The sequence below is a fragment of the Halichoerus grypus genome, chromosome 1 (genome assembly GCF_964656455.1).
Source record: "Halichoerus grypus chromosome 1, mHalGry1.hap1.1, whole genome shotgun sequence".
In the NCBI taxonomy this organism is placed as follows: domain Eukaryota; kingdom Metazoa; phylum Chordata; class Mammalia; order Carnivora; family Phocidae; genus Halichoerus; species Halichoerus grypus.
In genome coordinates this window covers 134533113-134549581 of record NC_135712.1, presented here as the reverse complement: position 1 = coordinate 134549581, position 16469 = coordinate 134533113, and the positions used below count along the sequence as shown (strand labels likewise).

Sequence of the window (16469 nt, the reverse complement as noted above, 5' to 3'; positions counted from 1 at the left end):
CAATAGAGCTTGAAGTCCGGAATTGTGACGCCGCCAGCTTTGCCTTTCTTTTTCAACATTCTTCTGGCTATTCAGGGTCTCTTCTGGTTCCATACACATTTTAGGATTATTTGTTCCAGCTCTGTGAAAAAAGTGGATGGTATTTTGATGGGGATTGCATTAAATGTATAGATTGCTCTAGGTAGCATTGACATCTTCACAATATTTGTTCTTCCAATCCATGAGCATGGAACATTTTTCCATTTCTTTGTGTCTTCCTCAATTCCTTTCATGTGTATTCTATAGTTTTCTGAGTACAGATCCTTTGCCTCTTTGGTTAGATTTATTCCTAGGTATCTTATGGTTTTGGGTGCAATTGTAAATGGGATCGACTCCTTAATTTCTCTTTCTTCTGTCTTATTGTTGGTATATAGGAATGCCACTGATTTCTGCGCATTGATTTTATATCCTGCCACTTTACTGAATTCCTGTATGAGTTCTAGCAGTTTTGGGGTGGAGTCTTTTGGGTTTTCCACATAAAGTATCATATCATCTGCAAAGAGTGAGAGTTTGACATCTTCTTTGCCGATTCGGGTGCCTTTTATTTCTTTTTGTTTTCTGACTGCTGAGGCTAGGACTTCTAGTACTATGTTGAATAGCAGTGGTGATAGTGGACATCTTTGCTGTATTCCTGACCTTGGAAGCAAGGGCAAAAATGAACTATTGTGACTTCATCAAGATAAAAAGCTTTTGCACAGCAAAGGAAACGGTCAACAAAACCAAAAGACAACGGACAGAATGGGAGAAGATATTTGCAAATGACATATCAGATAAAGGGCTAATATCCAAAATCTATAAAGAGCTTATCAAACTTAACACCCAGAGAACAAATAATCCAATCAAGAAATGGGCAGAAGACATGAACAGACACTTAGGCAAAGAAGACATCCAAATGGCCAACAGACACATGAAAAAGTGCTCAACATCACTCAGCATCAGAGAAATACAAGTCAAAACCTCAATGAGATACCACCTCACACCAGTCAGAATGGCTAAAATTAACAAGTCAGGAAACAAAAGATGTTGGCAAGGATGCAGAGAAAGGGGAACCCTCCTATGCTGTTGGTGGGTAGGCAAGCTGGTGCAGCCACTCTGGAAAACAGTATGGAGGTTCCTCAGAAAGTTGAAAATAGAGCTATCATACGATCCAGCAATTGCACTACTGGGTATTTACCCCAAAGATACAAATGTAGTGATCTGAAGGGGTACGTGCATCCCGATGTTTATAGCAGCGATGTCCACAATAGCTAAACTGTGGAAAGAGCCAAGATGTCCATCAACAGATGAATGGATAAAGAAGATGTGGTATATATACAATGGAATATTATGCAGCCATCAAAAGGAATGAAATCTTGCCATTTGCAATGACGTGGATGGAACTGGGGAGTGTTATGCTGAGCGAAATAAGTCAATCAGAGAACGACATGTATCATATGACCTCACTGATATGAGGAATTCTTAATCTCAGGAAACAAACTGAGGGTTGCTGGAGCAGTGAGGGGTGGGAGGAATGGGGTGGCTGGGTGATGGACATTGGGGAGGGTATGTGCTGTGGTGAGCGCTGTGAATTTGTAAGACTGATGAATCACAGACCTGTACCTCTGAAACAAATAATACATTATATGTTAATAAATAAATAAATAAATAAATAAAAGTTCTGCTTTAAAAAAAAAAAAAAGAACCAGTTTGCTAATGGGTAGGGTCTCCCAAGCTTTGGTCTTTGAGTAGCAATGCTCTTAGTGTCTACAAAAATAGAACAAGGATTATGATGATGATGATGATGATGATGATAGTAACAATGACATCACTGCTGCTACTCAGCATGTGTATCAAAGTTGGGCATCAAAGGCAGCCTGGATTTTAGTTGGTTGGCAGGGAAATGAAAATATGCTGCATATATAAGGAAGTGTGAGCAAAGGCGAGATGAGAATCACATAGCAGTATCAAAGCTGTCTTACCCACAAAGCAGACCAGATATCTTCAGAAAATAAGAGGTGAGAGTGAGATTTTGAAGGACACAGGGCTGTAGCAGGTGAGTGATGGCCTACAGAGGTGTTTATAGATGCTACATTTGCCAACTTGAGGAGGGAGGCATGGAAGCAGGAATACAGCTTACTGTTCAACATATGAAGTGAAAAAAGTCCAAACTAGTGACTAAAGTGGGACCCAAGAGAAATGGATGTGAGAAATATAATGAAAAACTGAAGGAAACGATCATCTATTGGGGTTATTAGGAAGAGAAAAGAATGAGAGATTATGCAGCCATGAAAATACAGTAATAAGTAGAAATCTAAGGAGCCACCTAGTGTATTATATGTGAGAATAGGTACCGAGTTCAGACTATATCATGGCTGTGCCACTTGCTGGCTGTGTGCCTTTGGAAAATTCATTTCAACTTTAGGAGATTACTAAATTTTAAAAAACTATAAACTAACTTTAAAAACATACCTCATGGGCTCACTGTGATATGGAGTGCTGTTACATATGTAACATATACATGCAACACACACATACACACATGTCTATATATCTAAACTATAGCATTATCTTCATATCATATAGATATCTACCTATAACATATCCTTTTTCATTCCAAAATATATTTAAAGTTATCAAAGCCTATCTGATACAAATGCAGATAAACTTTAAAAGAAGGAATTAGATTGTGTGATGCAGTGACCTTGATTGACTTGGATATGTGCTCTCCTTTTATACAACCTTACTGGTAGAAAATAGTGGTGACAATTGTGTCATTCTGTCTTGGATGCACACACACACAGTAGCTGTTCCACTGTAAATAAAGCTGTTAACACAATTTGTGGGCACCCTCTGTTAATGAGACTGACATTATCAGCTGTATACTCTCAATACTCCAAATTATATGGATCCAATTACATCTTTAAAGAAAATATGTTATCAAGACAGTATGGTATTGGCTTTGAAATTTGCTTAAGATAGACAGTTATATTTTGTGATGGTCCTTTCCCTTCATAGCTTGCTTTGCAAGCTCAGCAACTCTATTTCTCTGAGGCCATTTTGCCACCCAGTGAAGACCAACCACTTCATCATGGTCTCAGAGTCTGAATATTAAGGCTTCACTGAGGCATGTCAACCATTTCAAGTATTAAAGTATGGTATGTAAAACCATATAATTTGAAGAGTTCTAGATTAAATACTGTAACTTTTAAACTCCTGCCATAAGGATGTGTTTTTATTGTATTAGACCAGTATATTTTTATTTGATCATCTAGAGTGCCTTCAGTTTTTTCAATTCAATAGAGTTTCATTCTTTTAAAAAACATATATATCAAGTTCCAGTTGTGTTTGGTATTAGAAATATACATATAATGAAAGATGATTCTTACCCTCAAAGAATTTACAACCTAGTGTAGCATGTCCCATGGGGAAAATGCAATTTCAGACACACTCAAATAAAAATGTTAAGGCTGTATTGTGAAAGGCAGCTGTCTTCAAATATATTTACACATGCATCATCTCAGTGAATTTCTATATTGTTTTTGTTATGTGTATACTGATGTATTTATAATTTATAAATGATCTTCTCTAATAGTAATATACATAAACATCTTCAAATGAAGGCACTAAATAGGATGCCTAAAAAACCCATATTTTAATATATGTGTTAAATTAATGTTATATAAAAAATATTGTATAAAAATTATCATTAATCAAAATGATGGAGTAATTTCAAAGTCTGTCTCTAAATTCAGTTTAAAACAAATAATTTGGTTGAAATTTCTTTTTTTTCCCCATATCATTATTTTTAATGTCCAGCGTTTACAATATGAGGGCCAGAGCTTTCTCCCCAACTCAAGTTTATAAATTCTCAATTGGCTTGTGAGGCCAATAGGGATACTTCTTCTTGTCTAATTTGGTTTCTGGGAAGACTTCATTCAGGTCCTCAATGGTCATCTGATCAAATGGAATTATGTTCCTTATCTTCTCCAGTTCTTTTTCATATTCCTCAATCCTGGCCTTTGAGAGAGACAAAAACTCAGCACAACTTTTCACATCTTCTTTTTCTTCAGCATCCACCTGAGCAGTATATTTATCCTCTGGCACAGGAACCTTCAGGGCATTAAACTTTTTCTCAAAGTCATCTACCCAACCAGCCTTCACCACATTGGCCTTGTAGTAAGCCCAGTCGATAGCAGGTGGTTTCTCAGGGAGGGTAGCCAACCTGGAGGTAAGTGTCTCATTCCAGGATTTCAGGGAGTTAGCAATGGCCTTCTGGTTTCGGGGTATGATCTCCCCAAAAGCTACCCAGTCAATGGTTTTTAGAGCAAGTTTTCGTGCAGCCATCTTGAAATCCTTCACTGAACCCAGCGGCCCAGAGTCCCCAGCCGCAAGGAACGGAACTCTGAAATTTCTATTTTAACCAAATTCAATCCTCACAAAGATACATAAATCCAATAGAAGATATAACCATTTACTAGATTGCTGATTTTGATACTCATTTCTTCACACATTGATTAGTTCAGTAAGTATTTACTGAGTTCCTGGTACAAGCCAGGCAATGCTTAAAACTACAGGGACAGAGCAATGAATACAACAAAGTTGTTGCCCTCAAGGATAAGAAAGAGCAGACATAAGGGCTACTCTAAGCAATAGTGTGCTGGCAAATACTAACATCCAGCTTATGGGTGGGAGAATATATATATATATATATATATTCATGGTATACAAGTGTGTTTATGGCATATATATATATATTTATATATTTAAAATAAGCTAAAAGATTTTTTCATTAGGACCTTAGCAGGCATTTTAAATTTTAAGTTGACATACTTAATAGAAACTTTAAAAATCAATAGGCTTTACTTTCTAGAAGTTTTGGATTTATAAAACAATTGAGCAGATAGTACAGAGAATTCCCATATATCCCTCCCTCTACATGTATGTAAACATAGTTTCCCCTATTATTAACATATTGTTTCAGCATAATATTTTGTTATAATTAATGAACCGAAATTGATACCTGGCTATTAACTGAAGTTCATAGTTTACATTAAGGCTCAATGTGCGTTCTACAGTTTTGTGGGTGTTGACAAATGTATATCATATATCCACCATTACAGTATCATACAAAATAGTTTCATCACCTTAAAAATCTCATGTTTGCTTTTTTATCCTTTATGTATTTTTTAAGTTTTTATTTAACTTCCACTTAGTTAACATGCAGTGTAATACTAGTTTCAGGTGTACAATATAAGTGATTCAACACTTCCATACCTCACTGGGTACTCACCACAGCAAGTGCCCTCCTTAATCCCCATCACCCATTTTATCCATCCCCCACCCCCACTCATCTCTCCTCTAATAACCATCAGTTTGTTCTCTATATTTAAGATTGCATTTTTTGGTTTCTCTCTCTCTCTCTCCTTATTTTTTTTCCCTTTGCTCATTTGTTTTGTTTCTTAAATTACCAAATGAGTGAAATCATATGATATTTGTCTTTCTCTGACTTACTTCACTTAGCATAATACTCTCTAGCTTCATCCATGTCATTGCAAATGGCAAGATTTCATTCTTTTTAATGGCTGAGTAATATTCCATCATAGAGCTATACCACATCTTCCTTATCCATTCATCAGTCAATGGACACTTGGGCTGTTGCCATAATTTGTCTATTGTAGACAATGCTCCTATAAACATCAGGGTACATGTATCCCTTTGAATTAGTATTTTTGTATTCTTTGAGTAAATACTAGTAGTGCAATTGCTGGATCATAGGGTAGTTCTATTTTTAACTTTGAGGAACCTCCATACTGTTTTCCACAGTGGCTGCACCAGTTTGCATTCCCACCAACAGTGCAAGAGGGTTCTCCTTTCTCCACATCCTTGTGAGCACCTGTTGTTTCTTGTATTGTTGATTTTAGCCATTCTGAGAGGTGTGAGGTGATATCTCATCGTAGTTTTAACTTGTATTTCCCTGATTATGAGTGATATTGAGCATATTTTCATATGTCCTTTGGCCTTCTGTGTCTTCTTTGGAGAAATGTCTATTCATGTCTTCTGCCCATTTATAATTAGATTATTCATTTTTGGGGTGTTGAGTTTTATAAATTCTTTATGTATTTTGGATACTAACCCTTCATTACATATGTCATTTGCAAATATTTTCTCCCATTTTGTAGGTTGCCTTTTAGTTTTGTTGATTGTTTCCTTTGCTGTGCAAAGCATTTTATTTTGATGAAGTCCCGATAGTTTATTTTTGCTTTTGTTTCTCTTGCCTCCAGAGACATATCCAGAAAGAAGTTGCTATGGCCAGTGTCAAAGAAGTTACTGCCTGTGTTCTCCTCTAGGATTTTTGTGGCTTCAGATCTCACATCTAGGTCTTTAACCCCTTTTGAGTTCATTATTGTGTAAGTGGTCCAGTCTCATTATTTTGCTGTCCAGTTTTCCCAACACCATCTGTTGAGGAGACTTTCTTTTTTCCATTGAATACTCTTTCCTGCTTTGTCAAAGATTAGCTGACCACATAGTTGTAGGTTCATTTCTGGGTTTTCTATTCTATTCTGTTGATCTGTGTGTCTATTTTTGTCCCAGTACCGTACTGTTTTGATCACTGCAGCTTTTTAATATAATATGAAGTCTGGAATTGTGATACCTCCAGGTTTGCTTTTCTTTTTCAAGGTCGCTTTAGCTATTCAGGGTCTTTTGTGGTTCATACAAATTTTAGGATTGCTCTAGTTCTATGAAAAATACTGTTGGATTTTGTTAGGGATTGCATTAAATGTATAGATTGCTTTGAGTAGTATAGACATGTTAGCAATATTTGTTGTTCCAATTCATGAGCATGTGATGTCTTTCCATTTCTTTCCAGCATCTTCAATTTCTTGTGTAATTTATAATTTTCAAAGTAGAGATCTTTCACCTCCTTGGTTAGGTTTATTCCTAGGTATCTTATCATTTTGGTGCAATTGTAAATGGGATTGATTCCTTAATTTTTCTTTCTGCTCCTTCATTATTGGTGTATAGAAATAGAACAGATTTCTGTACATTGATTTTGTATCCTGAGATTTTACTGAATTCATTTATCAGTTCTAGTAGTTTTTTGGTGGAGTTTTTCAGGTTTTCTATACAGAGTATCATGTCATCTGCAAACAGTGAGAGTTTTACTTATTCCTTGATGGTTTGTATGCCTTTTATTTCTTTTTGTTTTCTAATTGCCATGACAAGGACTTCCAGTAGTATGTTAAATAACAGTGGTAAGAGTGGACATCCCTGTCTTCCTGGACTCCTTATTGTGTTTCATTTATCTATGTGTCTATTCTTTCACCAATACCTTGCTGTTCTGATGACCTGGGTTTTATAATAAATCTTGGATTCAGTAGTGGCATTCCTTCAACTTTGTTCTTCTTCAGTGTCCTGTTTGTAATTCTGGGTCTTTTTCCTTTCATATAATCTTTAAAATCAGTTTGATGATATCTACAAAATATGTTGCTGGGATTTTAATTGAGATTGTGTTATGTCTGTAGATCAAATGGGAAGAACTGACATCTTAACAGTATTGAACATGGAATATATTTCCCTTTATGCAGATATTCTTTGATTTCTTTTATCAGAGATTGTAGTCATCCTCTTATAAATCCCATGTATATATTGTTAGTTTTATGCTTGTGTATTTCTTTGTTGTTATTATTGGTAATGTAAATGGTATTATGTTTTTAATTTAAAATTCCAATTGCATATTACTGGTATAAAGGAAAGCAAATGACTTTTGTCTATGAACCTTGTATCCTGTAACCTTACTACAATTGCTAATTAGTTCTAGTTTTGTTGTTGTTCTGTTTTGTTTGGATTGGTTTCATCAATGCCTTGGGATTTTGTATGTATACAATCATGCCATCTGCAAATAAAGACAGTTTTTTTTCTTCCCTCCCAATATGTATACCTTTCTTTTACTTCCTGTTCTTGTCTCATTGCTTTAGCGAGGACTCCCAGTATTCATCAGTTGAATAGGAACAATGAAAGGATATATACTTGCCTTATTCCTGAGCTTACTGGAAAAGATCCCCATTAAGCTCACCATCCTTTCTCACCACCAGAATGATCCTAACTGTAGAGGTTTTGTAGATGTTCTTTATCAAGTTACAGAAGTTCCTGTCTATTTCCAATTTGCTAAGAGTTTTTATGAATAGGTGTTGGATTTTTTCAAATGCTTTTCTGTATCTTGATCATGTGTTTTTTTTTTTATATAGCCTATTAATGCAACAGATTACATTCATTGATTTTGAATATTAAACCAGCTTTGCATACCTGGAATAAATCTTGTTTGATCATGGGGTATAATTCTTTATACATTGTTGGATCCAATTTGCTAATACTTTAATAATTTTTACATCTAAGTTTATAATAGAGGTTAATCTGCAGTTTTCCATTCTTATAATGTCTTTGTCTAGTTTGGTATCAGGGTAATGCAGATCTCATAGAATGAGTTAGGCTGTGTTCCCTCTATTTCTGTTTTCCAGAAGAAATTATAGAGAATTGGTACCAATTCTTCCTCAAATGTTTGGTAAATTTCACAAGTGGAAAAAAGCATGGTGCTTTGTTTTTTGGAAGGTTTATTATTTATTCAATTTTGTTAATTGATATAGGCCTGTTTAACTGATCTATATCTTTTTGTGGGAGTTTTGGTCATTTGTTTTTTCAGGAAATTGGTCCATTTCATCTAAATTATCAAATTTGTGGCCACAGAGTTTTTCATCATATTCTTTTAGTATCACTTTAATGTCTAGGGGATCAATAGTTACAAGCCCCTTTATTTCTGATAATAATAATTTGTGTCTTCTCTTTTTCTTAGTAGTCTGGCTAGAGGTTAATCAATTTTATTGATGTTTTCAAAGAACCAAATTTTGGTTTTGTTGATTTTCTCTATTAATTTCATGTTTTCAATTTCACTGATTTCTTTTTTTTTTTTAAGATTTTATTTATTTGAGAGAGAGAGAGAGCATGAGCTGGGGAAGAAGCAGATGGAGAGGGAGAGGCAGACTCCCCAAAAAGCAGAGATCCCAAAGTGGTGCTCCGTCCCAGGACCCTGGGATCACAACCGGAGCCAAAGGCAGCCACTTAACCGACTGAGCCACCCAGGTGCCCGATTTCACTGATTTCTAATAGTTATTATTTCTTTTTTTCCTACCTGTTTTAGGGCATTGCTTTGCTCTTTCTTCCAGTTTTTCAAGGTGGAAGCTTAGATTATTAAATTTAGTTTTTTTTTTTGACCTTTTTAATATATGCATTCAATGCTATAAATTTCCTTCAAAACACAACTTTTGCTATATCTCACAAATTGCGATGAATTTATTTTTTGTTTATTTTATTTTTTTTTCTCTTAAGACTTCTTGTTCTTTGACCTATGTGTTATTTAGAAGTATATGACTTAATCTTCAAATATTTTGGTATTCATCAGCTATCTTTCTGTTACTGATTTCTATTATTGATTAATTGTACTGTGGCCTGAAAACAGACATTGCATGATTTCTATTCCTTTAAGTTTAGTAAGTTGTGTTTTATGGCCCAAAATGTGGTCTCTCTTGGTGAATATTCCATGTAAGCTTCAGAATAATGTGTATTCTGCTGTTTTAGGATGGATTATCATCTAAATATTAGTCAAATCTTGTTGATTTATGGTGCTGTTCTTTATATTTACTGATTTGCTGCCTGTTGGATCTGTCAATTACTGATAGAGGAGTGTTAAATCTCCAAGTATAATGGTGGATTTTCTATTTTTCCTTGAAATTCTATCAGTTTTTGCCTATGTATTTCAATGCTCTATTTTTAGTCACATAAACATTAAGAATTGTTGTTTCTTCTTGAAGGATTGACCTCTTTATCATCATGTAGTGCCTTTTTTATCCCTGATAATTTTCCTTGTGCTGAAGTCTGCTTTGTCTGAAATTAATATAGCTTCTTCAGCTTTCATTTGACTAGCGTTAGCATGATATATCTTTCTCCTCTTTACTTTTAATCTATTTGTGTTCTTATATTTAAAGTGTCTTAATTGTAGGCTATATAGTTGGGTCTTTTTTTAAATCCACTGACAGCCTTTATCTTTTGTATACTTAGACCATTTGCATTCAAAGTGACTGTTGATATAGTTTATTTATGTAGTTGGATTAATATCTACCATTTTTGTGTTTTTTATTCATTGTCTTTGTTCCCCCCCCCCCCCCCCCGCCTCCGGAACTAGATTTATTGAGTGAATGGCTATTTTAACTCCCTTCCTCCCCATTCCGCGCCTCCCGGCCGCCCCCTCCCCGTTTGTTGTCCTTGGATGTCATTGTGGTATGTGCAGAGACAGATTCGGTTTGCACCTTTCTGGGGATGTGTGTCAATCACCCCCTTCCTGTCCTGAGCTTTCTTCATATGCTTCAGAGAGACCTCCTCCGCTTGAAATGATACAAGAAAAACGGTTCAATTTTATGTCTTCCACCATTTTTCTGTCTTCTCTGATTTTAATTGAATATTCCATATGATCTCATATGATATCTTTTCTTTCATATCAGTTCTACTTCCTTTTAAAATTTCTTGGTGCAACATACATATATATTTACAACTACCCCAAATTCACTTTCAAGTAATACTATACCATTTCACAAGAGTATAAATACCTTACAACAGAATTTTCCCACATTCTGCCTCCCATCTCTTAAAACACTTCTGCCATTCATTTCAGTTATCCTTATGCCAAAATGACCGAATAGATTGTTAATATTATTGCTTTGAACAAATTATTAACTGGTAGAGTAATTAAGAATAAGAAAAACAAAATATTTTATTTATTTTCTCTAGCACTCTTCTTTTCGTTATGTAGATCTGAGTTTCTGACCTATATCATTTTCCTTCCTTCTGAAGCAGTTGTAACATTTCTTACATGGAATGTCTACTGGCAAAATTTCCCTTAGTTTTTGTTTGTTTCTCTATACTTTTTGAAGGATAATTTTCCTGTTACAGAATCCTATGTTGGTGGGTTTTTTTCAGCACTTTAGAAATTTTACTTCACCCTCTTCTTTCTTGTGTAGTTTATGATAACAAGTCCAGTGTAATTCTTATCTGTTCCTCTACAAGCAAGGTGTTTTTCTTTCAACCGGCTTTTTTTAATATCTTCTTTTTGTCTTTGATTGTCTGCTGTTTGAATATGGTGTCCTAGGTGTGAACATTTTCTTTTCATCTGAGTTTCCTGCTTACTGGTTTCTGAGCTTCCTGGATCTATATTTGAGTGTCTTTCATTAATTTTGGAAAATGCCTAGCTATTAATTTTAATTGTTTTCTTCTTCTTTCTCTTTTTCTTCTCCTGCTGTTCAAATTATATAAATATGTAATTACATATAAACATATGTATAATATTACATCTTTTATAATTGTTTCATAGTTCTTGGATATTCTTTTTTCATTTTTTTTCTTTTTGTATTTGTACTGAGGAAGTTTCTACTGAGACATCTTTAAATTTGTGATAAAAGTATTCCTTTTTTTGTTATTATTCTTTATTTATATCATATTTTTATTCTTAGAGTTTTCATTTCTCTGCTTATATTATACATCTGTTCTTGCATGCTGTTTACTTTTTCATTTATGCCTCTTAACATATTAATCATAATTACTTAAATTCTCTATCTGATAATTCCAAAATATGTGTCATATATGAATCTGGACCTGACACTTTGTCTCCTCAGACTGTTTTTCCTCCTGTCTTGTAAAATGCTTTGTGATTTTTTTTTGTTGAAAGCTGGACATAATGCTTCCGGTTTTAGGAACCGAGGTAATTAGGCATTTAGTGTGAGGTTTTATATTCATTTGACTGGAAGCTGGGCTGTCATTAATAGTTATCATAGCTGTAGGCTTTGGACTTCAGTTCCTATGGTTTCCTTTTTTTCTTCCTTGTGTATCTTTGTGTTTCCCTAAGAAGTCCTTCTTGAATAGAATGTGCATCTCTCTCAGTTGTAGTCTTGCTATCCCTGAGGCCCTATTGATGTAGTGGTATGATGTGGAAAAAGAGAAACATTCTTATGATTAAATCTTTTCTTTAATTGGCCTGAGTTCCTGGGCTGTGACCTTCAAAAGAATTTATTAGCCTTTTTGTTTTTCTTTCTATTAGATGGAGCCAGAAAGCTGGAATGTCCTAGAGTTGTTTTATATATTTTTTTTCTTTAATTAAGTTTTTTATATCAATTCTAGTATAGTTAACATACAGTGTTATATCAGTTGCAGGTATACAATAATTCAAATACAAGAATTCAACAATTCTATACATTACTCATGCTCATCATAAGTGTATTCTTTAATCCCCATCACACATTTAACCTATCCTCCCATCCAACTCCCTTCCCCTGCAAACATCAGTTTGTTCTCTATAATTAAGAATCTATTTCCTGGTTTGTCTCTCCCCTTTATTTTCTTTGCTCATTTATTTTGTTTCTTAAATTCCACATATGAGTAAAATCATATGGTATTTGTCTTTCTCTGACTTATTTCACTTAGCATTATACTCTAGTTCTATCCAGGTTGTTGCAAGTGGCAAAATTTCTTTCTTTTTAATGGCTGAATAATTTTCCATTGTGTGTGTGTGTGTGTGTGTGTGTATAAACGCTTCTTTATTCATTCTTCCATCAGTGAATACATTGGATGCTTCCATAATTTGGCTATTGTAGCCAATACAATAAACATTGTAAACATCATTTTGAATTGGTATTTTTATATTTTGGGGGCAAATATCCAGTAGTGCAATTACTGGATCATAGGGTAGTTCTATTTTTTACTTTTTGAGGAGACTCCATACTCTTTTCTATGGTGGCTGGACCAGTTTGCTTTCCCACCAACAGTGCAAGAGGGTTCCTTTTTCTCCACATCCTTGCTAACACTTGTGGTTTCTTGTGTTTTTTTATTTTAGCCATTGTGATAAGTGTGAGGTGACATCTCATTGTAGTTTTGATTCACATTTCCCTGATGATTAGTGATGTTGAGTATCTTTTCACGTGTCTGTTGGCCATCTGTATGTCTTCTTTGGAGAAAAGACTGTTCATGTCTTCTGTCCGTTTTTTAATTGGATTATTCACCTTTTGGGTGTTGAGTTGTATCACTTTGTTATATATTTTGACCTGGACTTGTTTTATTGTGGCTTTTTCAAGCCAGATAAGGCTCAGATATAGTAATTTGAATGACAGGACTTTTTTATGGACAATACCTCAGGACTAACTCAAAATAGTTACTTTTCACCTCCATCTGCCCAACACAGGAGTAGGTTTTTCTCCAGTCTTCATTCTTGGGAACCTGATGGGATTCTTGGAGGTAAAACTCATGAGAATGTAGGGACTCCCTTCTAAAACTCAGCCCACAAGATTCTAATTCTCTAACTGGTCTACACTCAACCTCCAGTAATTTATCAAATTTCCATTTAAATATTTCTATCAGTTACTGGTTTCAGGAGCTTCTCCTTCAGGTAAGCAGGCTTCAGGTATTCTCTGTCTCTCCAGATTTGGCAGTGGTGGTTTGCCCTGTAGGCTCAATTCTGAAGTGGATCTAAGAAAGGTCATTGAATTTCAGTTTGCTCAAGTTTTTTTCTTGTTGTGAGCTTGGGAATGATGATTTTCAAGCTTTTTCCATGTTGGAGCTGACACAAGAAGTCAGTCTTTTAAATTCTACTTTTCTACATATAGCTGAATTATAATTCTTGATGTACAGCTTTTGAGTATATTTACCCATCCATCAGTAATGGTTAAGCAACCATACTTCTTTTAAAAAATTTCTCAATACTGGATATTGACCAAGTCATTAAACACTTTATGGAAAAGAGTTTTTAGTTTATTAGTGTTGTCTATTGTTTTGTTATCCTATGACAGTAATAAGAATTTTATCAGATTTGGAAAATTTATTTGAAATAGCCTAAAATTAAATACAGGCTCTATTATGTAAATGAAATTTATTTAGGGAGCCCCTGACAGTGCTCCAAGTGAATATACTCTATATCTTTAAGGAACTAGACAGTCAACCTCCAGATAGACATCCTCTAGTTCTGTTGCTCAGATTGGAACAGCAGAAACAGCAGCATCTGTGAACTTGTTAGAAATGCAGACTCTGGGTGCTATGTCAGATGTATTGAATCAGAATCTCTAGGGGTGTATGGCCCATGGCTCTATTTTTTGCAGTGTGTCAGGTGGTTCTGATGTACACTGAATTGAAGTTTGGGACCAGTAATAGTATATTTGAACAAGAGGTTCATGTGGCAGATGATGCCCTACAAAATAAGATATCACAGAAAAAGATATTATTGATTGTAAATATGAACCCAAATTGCAAGTTATAAAGTCAGAAAGAAGATTTATAATAGTGCTACTTTTTACATGAATCACAGACATGAACATGCTGTAGATTTATTTAGTCATGCTAGCAGTAAGAATTCATTTATTTATTTAATGGCAAATTTATTTGCGTACTAGATATAAAGGCATCCATATCTTGAATCCAGTCTTACTGTTACCATGAGGAAATCAGAGATAGGGCTTACCCTTTACTTCAAGCTAACATCTAAATAAAAAGACATGTCAGGGAGGAATTGCTCAATCTCTGTATATCCTCTGTAGATTTGCTGACCATACGTGGACATTTTAATTTATAGCTGATAAAAAGGGGTCAAAATGTCCAGCCATGTTTGCTGAAAACTGTGATTTGAGTCAGGAAGAATGTTTTCTTCCTGGGGGCAAATAATTTCCAAAATTTTTAGCTATCTATACCAGTGATATGTTCTTTCAGTTTGCAGCTGTAACTTATTTAGTGAATATTTTTGGATTGACTTCAAATTTAAAACTAGGTATGTGTATTCTATACATTCAGGAGATTTTTTTTTTTTAATTCCACAACAGTATATAAAAGCACAGTATCTCTTTTGTTTAATCATCTTTACCAACCTTCTTTTACCAATTTCAAGCTTACCAGTTTTCATCTGAATTAAAGAAATATTTGCCCTAATGCTAAGTTGCAACTTTCTTTTTAAGAGATTCACAACTACTTTATTGAACTACTTTTAATACTGCTCTTGCAAGAAATTTTTAAATTTATTTTTATTTTTTAAATATTTTATTTATTTATTTGAGATAGAGCGAGACCAAGCGAGAGAGGGAGCAAAAGCGCGGGGGGGAGGGGCAGAGGGAGAGGGAGAAGCAGACTCCCCGCTGAGCAGGAAGCTTTTTGCCCCCGCGACCCTGAGATCATGATCTGAGCAGAAGGCAGAGGCTTAACAGACTGAGCCACCCAGGCGCCCAAGAAATTTATTTAAATAATATCTTTGAGTCCAGGCTTAATTTTCTGTTTTATGGTAGAAGAATCTAATCTGTGCTCAAAATAGGTGGCATTAACAAATTAGTATAATGCATAACATGTTTATTTTTCTTCTTACATAGCATTAAAAGCTAAGAATAATATGCAATTTTTTCACTAAGAGTGCATCTAAACTGCATCATTTAAAACATTTAATATTTTGTAAGCCTGCATTTAGTTTGTCAATTATTCATTACTGATCCCTCCACCATATGGATTAATGTTGCTTATTAAATGTATTTAATTCACTTGGTGGATTTTGCCAACCTTCAAACCTGGCAACATCAGGGTTGCTCTCTGAATATAATACGTATCCCTCCTTTAGAAAAGATGCCTTTATGGGAGGTGGGGGTGTCACATGTTGAAGAAATTTTTTATTGCAATGTTTGTGATAGTTTCTATGGGCATTATAGTTAGTAACAATAACTATAATAATAATAGTAAGCATGTCTTAATGACTGTGCGTTAGGGAAGCTAGTTAAAGATTGTGTGCATCCTCCCTCTGAAAGGCATCTTATTGAATATTATACTATTTGACATTGCACCTCTGCCCTGTGAAAATGTACCAATCCATTAGCTCTAGAATGATAGTCTTTAAATGAAACGATAAAGTAATCTCGTTCTGTTGGCTTAATCTGTGTGCTAATGGGTTTGTATAATGTTTTTTCTGGGTCCCTCAAAGCGTTGTTATGCAGTGCACAACTTTGAAAGGAGGGAAAACAGGCACTTTAAATTAAAATTAAATAAATAAACTCCAACTGAAATAGAGATAAAATGAATCTTTTTTCCCATAATTCTTGCCACCTGATGTTGTGGCATTTTAATGTTTCACGTTTTAGGCAATCTGTAGAATATGAGAGAGCCTAAAATTTCACCTCTGAAAATAGGGTCTTTTTCAGGAAGGCACAATTTGCCTCAGGCATCCATGTAACAGATGGATAACGTGTTTACAATGAAACAAGAAGCAGTTAAAGAAAGTATTACTATAATTGAGAATACTATATTCAGGTAAAGACACTACCTTTTACTGACCTATTTAGATGCTAGGAAAATAGTTTTTACTTTCCATTTGACTTACATGTGTGAAATATTGTGCT

General features: G+C 34.7%; 1 protein-coding gene and 1 pseudogene across 2 annotated transcripts in view; one reads left to right on the top strand and one right to left on the bottom strand.

Annotated features, from left to right (window-relative positions):
* ZNF385D (zinc finger protein 385D) overlaps positions 1 to 16469 on the top strand; it is an 891953-nt gene that overhangs the window by 454536 nt on the left and 420948 nt on the right. The window lies entirely within an intron of this gene.
* On the bottom strand, positions 3847 to 4362 carry LOC118555704 (ATP synthase peripheral stalk subunit d, mitochondrial pseudogene; annotated as a pseudogene).